Here is a 14,464-nt window from a genome sequence, read left to right on the forward strand (position 1 = left end):
CACTGCAAAATGTACATTCACAAGTGACTCTATTTGATCATAGTATAGAACAGTGTGTTCAGAGTTCGAGGCTTCAGGCAGACCACAGAGACAAAGCGAACCACCGGACTGGCACAGAGGCTATACTAGAGTTACCCAAGCACGGTGAAATTGTCATTAACGTCAACGCCACATCCACTTAAAGTGCTCTATGCACTACAGTACTGTAAGGATATTTGACATGTTACAGCACAGAGTACAGCACTACTGCACAAGTAGCATTACAGCACTACTGCACAAGTAGCATTTTTTTTTTTGCAGCACCACCACAAGGGTGCGGTGCATTGCTATATGGGTTAGCAGATTAACAAGGAAAGACAGACTATTCAGTCAAAAAACGATTTTAACATATAAGATGCAAAGCTATTTTTACAGTTAAAAGCACACGTGTTCATTTAAAAATGCACACTATTTTTCACCTGAAATGCCTATATTGCTAGAGACACATTTGAAAATTAACAGCTAACATATTAACCATTAACCTGACTAATAAAACCTTATTTTAATATAACTCACTAATAAAATGTGTTCTCTACTGCAGAATTAGGCATACTTTGAAAACCATTTAAATGAGTGTGCAGATTTTTCTCTTCTCTGCCTGATTATCCGTGTTGTTGTGCACAGTAACGGCAGGAAGGAGGAAGTCAGATTTGCAACAATTGCAAATGTATAAGCGAAGCTATTGTTGAAAAGTAGGAGGATGAGAGATGATGGATTTCATTGGAACACGTCATAAAGAGGGCTGAGAGGAAAGTTTTAGTGGGCAGTAGCAGGGAAAAAGACAGGCAGACATCTTTCTGCACTACTGGGGAGAAGACCTGGCTGTGGGGGTGTCCTGCTGCAGTCGAGACTGGGGAAAGCTGAAAGAATTACCTTTCCACTGGCAGAGGCAGTCCTATCTGAAAAAGCTGAGAATTCCAGGCAATGACCCCGGCTTGAGAAGGCAAGCGTTCCTTTTTATTGGAGTTACGCCAAGAGAGCCACATTCACAGAGAGAAGAATCTGAACAGATAAGGTAATTACCTAACTGGGGGAGCTGTGTGTGTGCACGAAAGTATGCAGTCAGTTTAGAAAAATGAAAGTCCCGTGCGTGTCTTTATCAAGTGCTAATGTTGCAATTTAAGTTCTGTTCTTCGCCACTATAATTGCAGTGTGTCATTGAAAATGCTTTGATTGTTCCCTTTTATTGCTGTAAAAATGAGATCATGCCTAAATGCAAATTTTATAATACAGAAAATATTTGAAAACAGACGGGTGGTTTATTTTCTATTTACCATTACAATGCCAATGATGTGGGGAGATTTTTAAGAAGTGCAATGGTCATTTTAAGACAGATGTGTGTATGTCAGAATCAGTATGAATAATTGTGAGTGACTGTAGTATAACTTGTTGGAGGTACATGAGCCAACGGGAAGAGAGACTCTCTGAACATAGCTCCCTACCGTATATAAGGTAGTGGAAATTACCACAAGACTACCACATATAGCTCTCTGTCGTAAATAAGTCAGTGAGTTTGCCCATGGTGGCGCACCAACACTATCCCTGGAAATTGTGGTTTCCCTAGAATGCAGGTCTGAGGTCTCTCTAGTGATCACACGAAAAATCTAAGCGAAGATAAGGGATTCTGGACATTGGGGCCACAAATAAAACAAGGGAATTATGCTCACAAAAATACCACCAACCACGTATACCAAATATGCAGGTCTGGGTGCTGAAATAATGCATGTCCATTGTATTATTGTTGCACATGGCCAAATCTGAATACAAAGAGTGATTATTGCTAAGTTATTTCTCGGCGGTAATAAAATACCGTCAGGCCCCAAATCTCCACAAAATACCCTACATATTTATGGTGCGTTGCAGGCCGGGAAAGTGATCATAGAGTACCTACTGGGCGTGGCAAGCGTGTCTCACACTGCCATTTGCACATTAAAGGGAACCCATTTTATAATAGCAGTGTGCCACTAAAAACGAATTTCAGAATGTCACAAAGGGAAACCACATTCTCAGATCTAGTGCAATATTTAGAGGCAAAGTTATTTGCACATGGGAATTGGTCTTCGAACAGTACCTTAGAATGGAGTAACCGCATTCAGGGTGAGGTGCAGAAAGAAAAACTAGACAATATTTTTGCAGAAGGCAGCATAATTCAGGTCTGCCTTACAAGATTATTGAATGCAGCCGATAAAAGTGCAGAGAAAGACTGTTTAATACGGCTATGCGGCAAAATATGGTTTATTTTAAACAAGTCACTGCGAATGCAAGAGAATGATACTCAGCTAATTAACAGGTTAAAGACTGAATTAGATGGGGCAAGTAAAAATCAGGAAATGTTGAGAGCAGAATTGGATGTATGCCAAAAAGACATGCAATTAAAATGCAGAGACTTTGATACTCAGTTATCCAAAAGCAAGAAACAATTTGAAGATAGTGAGCAAGAATTGACACACTTAAAAGCCTTAGTGGATCACATTAGGCAGGATAAAGATGAGGTTGTTTCAGAAATGCAGATTTTACAAAAAGAACATTGCGAAAAAGAAGGTGATCTCCAGAGTGTAGAACAAGAAATGATTAAAATGATTCAAGAAAGAGACAAGAGAAATAAAGAGTTCAATGAATGCCAAATGCAAATGTGCGATATGCAGGAGGCAATTAATAAAATGAGTGATGAAAATAATTATTTGCATGATGAAGCCAACAGACTCCTTAAAAAGTGTAAGGACTTAGAACAGCAAATGTGCATTCCCAGGTCACAGGAGAGGCGGCAGGGTACCACATTCAATGGAGTGGAGGTGAATTCTAGCTCTGCCCAAAGAGCTAGTGCCCCAGTGACTGGGCCGGTGACTGAACTTGGTTGCAGCGCCCTTGGGGGATTTGATACTCCCATTGGGGGCAGCCACCAATCTCATACACCTGAAAACAGGATTGAATCACAAAATAGTGCAATTCCATGCATTGCAACAAGTAGCCCCATAAAAATAATGAAATCCATTAAAGCCCTGATCAAACCATTTAAAAAGGGAGGTGAATGCTGCATTGAGGATCACTTAGAAGCGGTGCATGACATTTTTAAAGCGCTCCAGATACCTAAGGAACAGTACAGACAATATTTTCATTTAACTTTAGATGCCCCGACGGCCAGCATCATAAGGGGATTAAATGAACAGCAGAATATGACATGGCTGGAGTTTGAAAAAGAAATTAGGCGCCATTTTTCTCCTTTTCAGTCATTGCAGGAGGCAAAGAAAGTTGCGTACACTATTACTGCTGGACCTAATACATCACCTCGCCAATTTTTACAAGACTTAAAAAGAGCATTCTCTCGCTTTGATGTATCTTTTGACTCAAATTCCAATGAGTTTAAAACCGCATACTTCTATGGGCTACAGAAAGACATCATATCCCAATTGGTCCGTGAATTTGACCGTGACAAGTCCCTTGAATGGATTGTACATCAAAGCACCAAGCTATATGAGGTACTCTATTGTCAGGGTAGAGAAAGTGATAAAATGAAAGATACCAGGCCTAAATCTAAAGAACCCTCAGCCACAGTAATGGAAATCAGGTCAGCCAAAATGTCCCTTGAGTCTGCTCAAAGCCAAGGTAAAAATAATGTGACACCTGAACAAAGGGGTAATCAACAAAGATCGCCATTTACTGTACCAATGTTCCAATCACATGATCCTAGTAATAGAGAGAGCTACATCAGCCCTAGATATTTAGGAGATAGACCCCGGGTAAGATACCGGTCTGATATGGCAGGTATGAACAATAACCAGAGACAAAATCAAGATCAAAGAAATGATGGTCCCTACCAGTCATTGGGGACACAGAGCAGATTTGATCCCAGCACCATGATATATGGTAATCAGGATAGGCCCCGATATGTGGATCGATTTACTGATAATGGAAATCAACATAGGGGCCAGTACCCACAATCTGAGAGACAGGACATGAGGCAAAACGTGAACTACAGTCCACGCCAGTACAATGATTCCCCACCAGGGGATTATAATCAAAGGATGGGTGCAAACCGCTCCCCTCCACAAATGAATCAAGAATTCAGAAACCATCCCAACCGGTATCAATCACCTGAGAGGTATCAGAATAGATCCAATCAGGGGGAAAACAACCAATATCGACCTAGGCCACAGAAAGAGGATCCTAGAGAGGTGGAAAGGTTCCAATGCCTTGAGGCCCAAGTGAAAATGTTAGCTGAGCAAATAGGAAAGCTCTATACAGCGCAAAAACAACCTTCCAAAGAGGGGGCTGATGGCCATAGCAATGACCGGGGGGCTTCCGAAAAGTGACTAAGTACTCATGATAACTGCAGTGCCAAAATGACAGATTGCTCTGATATAATTTTGCATAACGACTCTGAGATGTCTAATGGATTAAAAATGAAAGTACCAGTAAATGAAATTGTGACAGAAAGTGCAAATACTTCTAAAAAAGAGGTACGGTTTAACTTAGAGCTAAATAAAACAGTAAAGATTTGCACAAATGAAAAAGAAACATTAGGAATTCCAAAAGAACAAAGGGACAGATTTAAGAAAAATGACTCATGCATGGGGAATACCAGTGAACAGGGAGTAAGTGGGGATGCCATAGCTCCTTCCCTGGGCAAGCAAAACAATTACCAAACACAGACAGAAAAAGGAAATACTCACAAGGAGGGTACAAATCAATCACCTGAAAAATTCTTTGAGCCACATATTTTTGAAGAGGCTGAAAGGGCTGGTATTACACTAAATGATCACAAATGCACAGAATTAAAAAATGACAAATTGCTGAATGATGTTGTGACACATGCTCAGTTGGAAGGTTGTAATGTGGTCTCTGATGTTACCCAGATGGATGGGCGAACGGTGGCCACACTCCAAAAAACCTCTGAACATGGAGAAATGAATAAAATATCTCGCACAGAAATGGGTAAAAAGGAGGGAAAAATGTCTTTTCATTTACCAATGTGTTTAGCCAAAAGTGAAAAAGGCCTGAGAAAGGTGAGCCCTGAAATCAGTAAGAATTCACATTTCTTATGTGTATTAGAGGAAGTTGAGGACAGATATTATGCACCCATCACTGTAGAAGAAAAATGCCACACCTTTGCTATGATTGACACTGGCGCACAGGCCACAATTATGTCCAAGGAGCTGGTAAAGAGTATCAATGAAGGGAGGCCTCCACAGAGTCAGATCACAGTGAAGGCAAATCAAGGCCCAGTGCATAACTTTAATGGGGAGGAGGTGCCCATCATAGGTGTAACTGAGGTTGACATAAAAATAGGAAAGCACAGAATGAAACAAGAGGTATTGATCACATCTATTTGTGAAATTCCATTTCTGATGGGGACAGATTGCCTGAAAAGATTGTCTCCTCTCATAGATGGGGTGAATGGAGTGCTGTGGTCCTTAACCAAAAAACCATTGAGGCCTAAGAAACTAAAATCACAAAACAGCAATATAAAAGAATGTCACACCGTTGCCAAAACAAATGATGCTGTGGAGGTATATCTCCAGAATAGCTGCATACCTAGTGTCACTGTTATATTAATGTGTCAAGACAAAGATCAGAGCGACAATGAAAAACTACCTGTACAAATATACTTGGACCCAAGGAAAGATTGGCAGACTGCCATAGACGAACACACATTACGTTTCTATTTAAAAGAGAATACATGCAAACAGAATATTGTTCCTAAAACAGATTCAGAAAAACACATTACCACTCTGGCAGAGATACACATGGAAGATGAGCAACCATGGGTTCACGCTGGTATAAATGATTATCTTAAAACAATAAAAGCCACTTTAGCGCTTGAACATGAAAGGAGTTTCATTAATGAGAAATTGTTGCAAAAAATTATGGAGAGGGAAGAAATCCCGAAATTTAGGATTAAAAACCAATATGTTTCTGGGTTGGACAGTCCAGACTTTGAAAACCGAATTACAGGCAGATGCATGCTTAAAATTAGCATTGGGCAGAAAGCAATTTACCATAATGTATGGATAGTGAGTGGAGCACAAAATGAATTTTACATGGGCAATGACATCATGCACAGAATGTGTATGGTGTTAGATTTCCTTAATCAAAAAATATGGTCACGCCTAGGTGGGCCGGCGCCTGAATTTGAAGACAAAAGAAGGGCTTATCATTGTGCACAACTAGTTCCTTATGCAGTCGAATTACAGATGAGGAAAAATACTATTGTTCCTGCATTTACAAAACAGTTTGCAATAACACTGAAATGCAAAAATGGACAGCAGATGAAAGGCTCTGATGCATTTGTATGCCTGAATGAATCCATAAAACAGCAAGGCCTGGATTATGAATACATTCCATTGGTAGACATTGGTGAGGGATCTGTAAAAATCATGGTGAATAATAAAGGTTGTCAGGATATTCAGTTAGAGGAAAACTCCCCATTAGGAATGGCCATACAAAAATCACATTATACGGCAGATTTAAATAACATGGTGATTGGGAATATTCCTGAAAAATATGCAGATGCCAAGGGCGAGTTGCCAGAACACCTGGACTCTCAGCCCAAAGGAATATTTAAAATTCATTCTGTGTATCCTTATGATTCAAATGAGACAGTGTGCTGCCATCAAGAGGATTGCATAATATTTAATTTAAATGAAAATGAAACAGGAAATCAGCCCATTGAAGTGGAAGCTGATATGCCAAAATATTTGAAAGTGGCAGCTCTACAAAAAGACACAGCCACACAGTTAGAGGAAAGCGCTGAGATTCCTTTACCAGAAGAGTTTCCAGAATTTTCCAGAATGGTAGAAGAGCAGATCTCCTTAGCGGATGCATGTAACAGCGATGAGGATCGACGCAATCTGAGGGAAATATTTATGGAGTTTAAGGATGTATTTGCAAAAGATGCTTATGATTGTGGTTTAACTGATTTACATGTGGCCACACTACCAGAAGGTTGTAGCAGAAATCCAGTGTTTGTACGCCAGTATAGACTACCGCTGGCATGTTTAGAATCATTGGCAGAGATTATTAAAAATTTGGAATCACGGGGAATAATTAGGCCCATTCATAGCACATCCAATACGCCTATTTTAGGTGTGTTAAAGCCAAATGGTCAATGGCGGCTGTGTGCAGACTTAAGAGAGTTAAATAAAAGAGTACCAGTATCTAGATGGCCACTACCATTCATTGATCAGGGCCTAGCTCAGATACATGGTTCAAATGTATTTACCACGTTAGATCTCACATCTGGATATTGGTGTGTGCCATTGGCAGAGGAGATACAACACCTATTTTCCTTTACATTTGACAGGACTCAATATGCCTGGCTTAGAGCTCCGTTCGGGTACATCAATAGTGGGAGTGAATTTGGCATATTTTTGAGAAAGGCCATGCCGGATGCAGCGGAAAGAGGGACAATAGTTTATGTGGATGATGTCTTGATAAAAAATGAAAACCTTAAAAGCCATTTTGATGAAATAAGACATGTGCTTGGCCAATTGCAGAAAGCAGGCGCCAAAGTATCTTTGCAAAAAGCACAATGGTGCAAGAAAAAAGTGAACTTTCTAGGGCATGAAGTGACTGAACATGGGCTAAATCCACAAAGGAAGAAAATAGAGGCCATACAAAGATTAAAAGATCCTAAAAATGTGAAAGGAGTAAAAAGTTTATTAGGGATGACAGGCTATAACAGAAAGTTCATTGAGAATTATGCAGAAATCACTCAACCATTGACTAAACTGCTTAAACTAAATACTCCCTGGAGATGGGAAAGAGAGCAATCTGATGCAGTGGCTAGATTGAAGGAATGTCTTGTAAAGGCACCATGTTTAGCATACCCCATAAAGGATAGGGATTTCTTTATAGAAATAGGCTTTTCTGAACATTGTATGTCAGCAGTGTTATCACAAAAACACGATTTGAATCACAAAACCATTGCATATGCAAGTAAGGCATTTTCCCAAGTTGAAATGAAATTTAATGAATGTGAGAAGGCCCTATTAACCACTGTGTGGGCGCTACAACATTTTCGCCCCATTGTTCAGGGAGAAAAGGTGATTATTGAAACAAATCATCAACCTTTGCAATTTTTAGAAAGTAAAAGAATGAGATCAGGCAATCTAGCGCAATCCAGAATCACTTCATGGACGCTGGCATTACAAGGTTTTCCCGTAGAAGTAAGATATGGACAAAATAAAAAGAGCCCAATTGCTCAAGGGTTAGCTGACTTACATGACTGTGCAGCTGAACAAATAACAAATGAAATGGATGTGGAAGCTAGTTTACAGGAATTTGAACAATCACCACACAAAGCTTTTGATGAAAAAACATGCAAGGATTTGCCAACTGTATACGTGGATGGTTGTGCTTTTCACATTGAAAATGACAGTAATAAACAATTAGTGGCAGGAATAGGAAATGTCTGGTTGAAATGTGAAGGCGTTCCTAGTATAGGGATGAGGATTGGAGATAGGAGCAGTCAGGTGGCGGAATTGGCAGCCATCTATAAAGCAATTGCTACTGCAGTTGATAAAAAGTTCAGTGAAATTGTCCTGGTGACTGATTCTGACTATGCACGGAATAGCTTTGTGGAGTATTTGCCTGGTTGGAAAGCAAGAGGCATGGTTACATACAACAAAAAGCCACTTAAACATGGAAAAATGATACAAGCCATAGACAAATTGGTGTCAGAAAATAATTTAACAATATACTGGAGAAAAATTCGTGGGCATTTAAAAACACCAGGAGAGGATAAGGAGGGAAATGATAAGGCAGACCATCTGGCTAAGATTGGGGCTGTGATGGGAGAATTGCTACCTATTGATTATTTAATGGGTGAAATACAAATTGATGCAGTCACACGGTCTAAAGCACCAAAGGAGGTAGATCAACCGGTGGTGCAGTGGAGTCATGACACGCCAGACCAAGATTTGATTGAGGCACAAAAGAATGATCAAATTTTGGGAATCTATTATAATCATTTGATGGATCCTGAACAAAATCCTTTAACAGAAAATGATTGTATGGGAAAAGAAGAGTTGAGGGTGTTATTAAAGAACAAAACACGAATTAGATTACAGGATGGACTCATGATTAGAGAGTCCATAACAGGGCAAATACAGTGGGTAGTACCCCTTTCATTCAGAGGACTAATGCTACACCATGCACATGATGCCATAACTGCAGGCCATAGAGGTTCACAAAAGACATTAGAAATACTAAAAGATTATGCTTACTGGCCACATATGTCCCAAGATGTGGAATTATATACTAGAGGATGTCTAGTATGCGCCCAATTTAAACCTGCTTCACCAATGCATAGAGCACCATTGATGAAAAGAGGCCTAACTCTCCCATGGTCAGATTTGCAAATAGACTATGTAGGTCCTTTAAAAAGGTCGAGCAGGGGACACCGCTATATTCTGAGTGTGGTATGTTTGATGTCAAAATGGATTGAGTGCATTCCCGCACCAGATTGTAGTGCGCAAACAGCAGCCACATTGCTGGTGAACCATGTGTTCTCAAGGTTTGGGTTGCCACAAAGAATTGAGTCAGACAGAGGAAGTCATTTCACAAGTACTCTAATGAGCAAGGTATGGCAAATACTAGGTGTGAAAAGGAAACTACATATCGCATATCGGGCGGCGTCTTCAGGTACAGTTGAAAGAAGCAATAGGTCTGTTGTGGACATTTTAAAGAAATTTGTGGCAGAAGCAGGTTCCAGCTGGGATTTGCGTTTACCATTGGTTTTGATGGCAATCAGGTCGACTCCTGCCAAAGCATCAGGTGTTAGCCCCCATGAGGTCTTAACAGGTAGGAAAATGGTGTTACCACAACACCTACTATACAGAACACATGAGCAAACTCTAGTGAGTGCATCCACAGTTCATGAATATATTGATGAACTGAGGAGGCATTTGCAACATGCATTTGCTTTTGTGCAGAGAAATCTGGAAAGAGCTGCTGACAGTGCTAAGTCATATTATGACAAAAAGACATCAGTAAAGGAATACAATGTAGGGGATCAGGTGTACAAGTTTCATTTTGGAAAAAGTAAACAGAAAAATTCTAAATTTCTGGCAGCCTGGCAGGGGCCATTTCAAATTATAGATAAAGTCTCTCCTGTAGTGTATAAAATTTTGAAAAATGAAGGTGAAACAGCAATAGAGCAGTTTGTCCATGTAAATCAAATCAAACCATGCCATCCCAGACATGAGATCAGGCAGCTTGAGCATGTGGAAACGGATAGAGTCCCTTGAGAAAATAAATGGGTGTGATCAGGAGGCAGTGACAAAGAAGTTAAAAAAAAGTTGATTGTTATGATGGCACATAAACACTGTAATATATGTGAAAATATATAATATAAATAAATAAATAAATAAATAAATAAATAAATGCACATATAACGGAAGCTCGTGGTTGGTGTGCAGAGAGAAAGTGTATTAAATATTGAATGCTGTTTTATATGTGTTTGTTTTCTTTTAACTTGTGTTTAATTTCAGAAAAAAGAAAAAAAAAAACGAAGTATTTTTACCAAGCATGTTTTATTTTTGGCAAAAGGATGAAGTTAGTATTGTGCTATGTACTTAATCTGTTTATTTTCTATTTTGATTTAGACGATTAACATTATTTGATCGGAGGTTCCGGGATCAGAGGCCACGGGAGACGATGGAGTCCTGGAGTCCCCTGGATGAAGACCAAAAGATGCCTGCCTCCAGGTGGAGGTGAAGACAAAATAACCGGAATGCCAAAAGAGATGACTACTGTGGATTCAAGATTGCCAAGATGAAAGAGTACTCGAATGAACCGAATAACATCGCTGGCCGGGACATACCAAAAGAGACAAAGCAAAAGTTCCGGCATATGAAGTTCCACGTATTTATTATTTTAATTATTTATTTTAACTTGTTATATTACTTATTTGTTTTAGTTAGTTGTTTTATTTCATTGTTTTTAATTGACTTGGAAAATTTAAACTTAAAGTAATGCCACTTCCACTGAGAAGGCAAATGTGGAACATTTTATGAACTGATGGACTCAGATGAAATGTTAATTGCAAATTTTCATTGATGCACATGAATATTCATTTTGTTGGATTGCTATATTGTAAAAAAAAAATAGAACAAGTTGTTTTTAGGAATTGGCTTGGATTATAGCCAAGTTCTAAAAACAAAAGGAGGGTATATGTAAGGATATTTGACATGTTACAGCACAGAGTACAGCACTACTGCACAAGTAGCATTACAGCACTACTGCACAAGTAGCATTTTTTTTTTTGCAGCACCACCACAAGGGTGCGGTGCATTGCTATATGGGTTAGCAGATTAACAAGGAAAGACAGACTATTCAGTCAAAAAACGATTTTAACATATAAGATGCAAAGCTATTTTTACAGTTAAAAGCACACGTGTTCATTTAAAAATGCACACTATTTTTCACCTGAAATGCCTATATTGCTAGAGACACATTTGAAAATTAACAGCTAACATATTAACCATTAACCTGACTAATAAAACCTTATTTTAATATAACTCACTAATAAAATGTGTTCTCTACTGCAGAATTAGGCATACTTTGAAAACCATTTAAATGAGTGTGCAGATTTTTCTCTTCTCTGCCTGATTATCCGTGTTGTTGTGCACAGTAACGGCAGGAAGGAGGAAGTCAGATTTGCAACAATTGCAAATGTATAAGCGAAGCTATTGTTGAAAAGTAGGAGGATGAGAGATGATGGATTTCATTGGAACACGTCATAAAGAGGGCTGAGAGGAAAGTTTTAGTGGGCAGTAGCAGGGAAAAAGACAGGCAGACATCTTTCTGCACTACTGGGGAGAAGACCTGGCTGTGGGGGTGTCCTGCTGCAGTCGAGACTGGGGAAAGCTGAAAGAATTACCTTTCCACTGGCAGAGGCAGTCCTATCTGAAAAAGCTGAGAATTCCAGGCAATGACCCCGGCTTGAGAAGGCAAGCGTTCCTTTTTATTGGAGTTACGCCAAGAGAGCCACATTCACAGAGAGAAGAATCTGAACAGATAAGGTAATTACCTAACTGGGGGAGCTGTGTGTGTGCACGAAAGTATGCAGTCAGTTTAGAAAAATGAAAGTCCCGTGCGTGTCTTTATCAAGTGCTAATGTTGCAATTTAAGTTCTGTTCTTCGCCACTATAATTGCAGTGTGTCATTGAAAATGCTTTGATTGTTCCCTTTTATTGCTGTAAAAATGAGATCATGCCTAAATGCAAATTTTATAATACAGAAAATATTTGAAAACAGACGGGTGGTTTATTTTCTATTTACCATTACAATGCCAATGATGTGGGGAGATTTTTAAGAAGTGCAATGGTCATTTTAAGACAGATGTGTGTATGTCAGAATCAGTATGAATAATTGTGAGTGACTGTAGTATAACTTGTTGGAGGTACATGAGCCAACGGGAAGAGAGACTCTCTGAACATAGCTCCCTACCGTATATAAGGTAGTGGAAATTACCACAAGACTACCACATATAGCTCTCTGTCGTAAATAAGTCAGTGAGTTTGCCCATGGTGGCGCACCAACACTATCCCTGGAAATTGTGGTTTCCCTAGAATGCAGGTCTGAGGTCTCTCTAGTGATCACACGAAAAATCTAAGCGAAGATAAGGGATTCTGGACATTGGGGCCACAAATAAAACAAGGGAATTATGCTCACAAAAATACCACCAACCACGTATACCAAATATGCAGGTCTGGGTGCTGAAATAATGCATGTCCATTGTATTATTGTTGCACATGGCCAAATCTGAATACAAAGAGTGATTATTGCTAAGTTATTTCTCGGCGGTAATAAAATACCGTCAGGCCCCAAATCTCCACAAAATACCCTACATATTTACCTGGCTGTGGGGGTGTCCTGCTGCAGTCGAGACTGGGGAAAGCTGAAAGAATTACCTTTCCACTGGCAGAGGCAGTCCTATCTGAAAAAGCTGAGAATTCCAGGCAATGACCCCGGCTTGAGAAGGCAAGCGTTCCTTTTTATTGGAGTTACGCCAAGAGAGCCACATTCACAGAGAGAAGAATCTGAACAGATAAGGTAATTACCTAACTGGGGGAGCTGTGTGTGTGCACGAAAGTATGCAGTCAGTTTAGAAAAATGAAAGTCCCGTGCGTGTCTTTATCAAGTGCTAATGTTGCAATTTAAGTTCTGTTCTTCGCCACTATAATTGCAGTGTGTCATTGAAAATGCTTTGATTGTTCCCTTTTATTGCTGTAAAAATGAGATCATGCCTAAATGCAAATTTTATAATACAGAAAATATTTGAAAACAGACGGGTGGTTTATTTTCTATTTACCATTACAATGCCAATGATGTGGGGAGATTTTTAAGAAGTGCAATGGTCATTTTAAGACAGATGTGTGTATGTCAGAATCAGTATGAATAATTGTGAGTGACTGTAGTATAACTTGTTGGAGGTACATGAGCCAACGGGAAGAGAGACTCTCTGAACATAGCTCCCTACCGTATATAAGGTAGTGGAAATTACCACAAGACTACCACATATAGCTCTCTGTCGTAAATAAGTCAGTGAGTTTGCCCATGGTGGCGCACCAACACTATCCCTGGAAATTGTGGTTTCCCTAGAATGCAGGTCTGAGGTCTCTCTAGTGATCACACGAAAAATCTAAGCGAAGATAAGGGATTCTGGACATTGGGGCCACAAATAAAACAAGGGAATTATGCTCACAAAAATACCACCAACCACGTATACCAAATATGCAGGTCTGGGTGCTGAAATAATGCATGTCCATTGTATTATTGTTGCACATGGCCAAATCTGAATACAAAGAGTGATTATTGCTAAGTTATTTCTCGGCGGTAATAAAATACCGTCAGGCCCCAAATCTCCACAAAATACCCTACAGTACATCATTCATTACGCCAGAGCAGATGCCATTGTAGCACTTTGTACAGTGCTCACGCCACCCCACCTCCACAATGACTAAGCAAACGATATTTTCATTTCCGGAAGCAAAAGCGCGCTCCGTGTTGGTTACTACGAATCATTGCACACTGTATGCGCCCCCTATTTCCGGAAACCAAGCACCCCGCTGTCATGGGCTGTCACACAGGACGTTTCTGTGGAAAGCTTCAGGAAGTGAACATCTTTCAATCTCTTCTCCGGTGTTAACGCAGAAGTGACATGTTTTTAACATGGGCAGTCGGTTAGTGCTCGTCCCCCCCCCCCCACCTGACAAGATACATAAATCCCGTTGCAGCCCCCCCCCCCCCCACACCCTCGGCTAAATAACTGAGGTCAGGCCAGTTTTCCTCATTTGTGGCATAACAAGCTCGCAGTTTATTTATAAACATTTCACACCAGTATCACATTAATAAAATCCCAGACGATCGGCAGCACCTTTCTGTCTACACCTTACTTGGCACCTCATGTTTCAACTTTCTC

General features: G+C 39.9%; 1 long non-coding RNA gene across 1 annotated transcript; it reads left to right on the forward strand.

Moving 5' to 3' along the window:
* The first annotated feature begins 431 nt into the window (after window positions 1-431).
* LOC138567322 (uncharacterized) lies at window positions 432-13,329 on the forward strand. Its single transcript, XR_011302167.1, has 2 exons — window positions 432-1,054; window positions 10,644-13,329. It is a non-coding gene; the product is annotated as an uncharacterized lncRNA (long non-coding RNA).
* The last annotated feature ends 1,135 nt before the right edge of the window (window positions 13,330-14,464 follow it).

The sequence above is a fragment of the Ambystoma mexicanum genome, chromosome 2p (assembly GCF_040938575.1).
Source record: "Ambystoma mexicanum isolate Mex_15411 chromosome 2p, UKY_AmexF1_1, whole genome shotgun sequence".
NCBI classification, from domain to species: Eukaryota; Metazoa; Chordata; class Amphibia; order Caudata; family Ambystomatidae; genus Ambystoma; species Ambystoma mexicanum.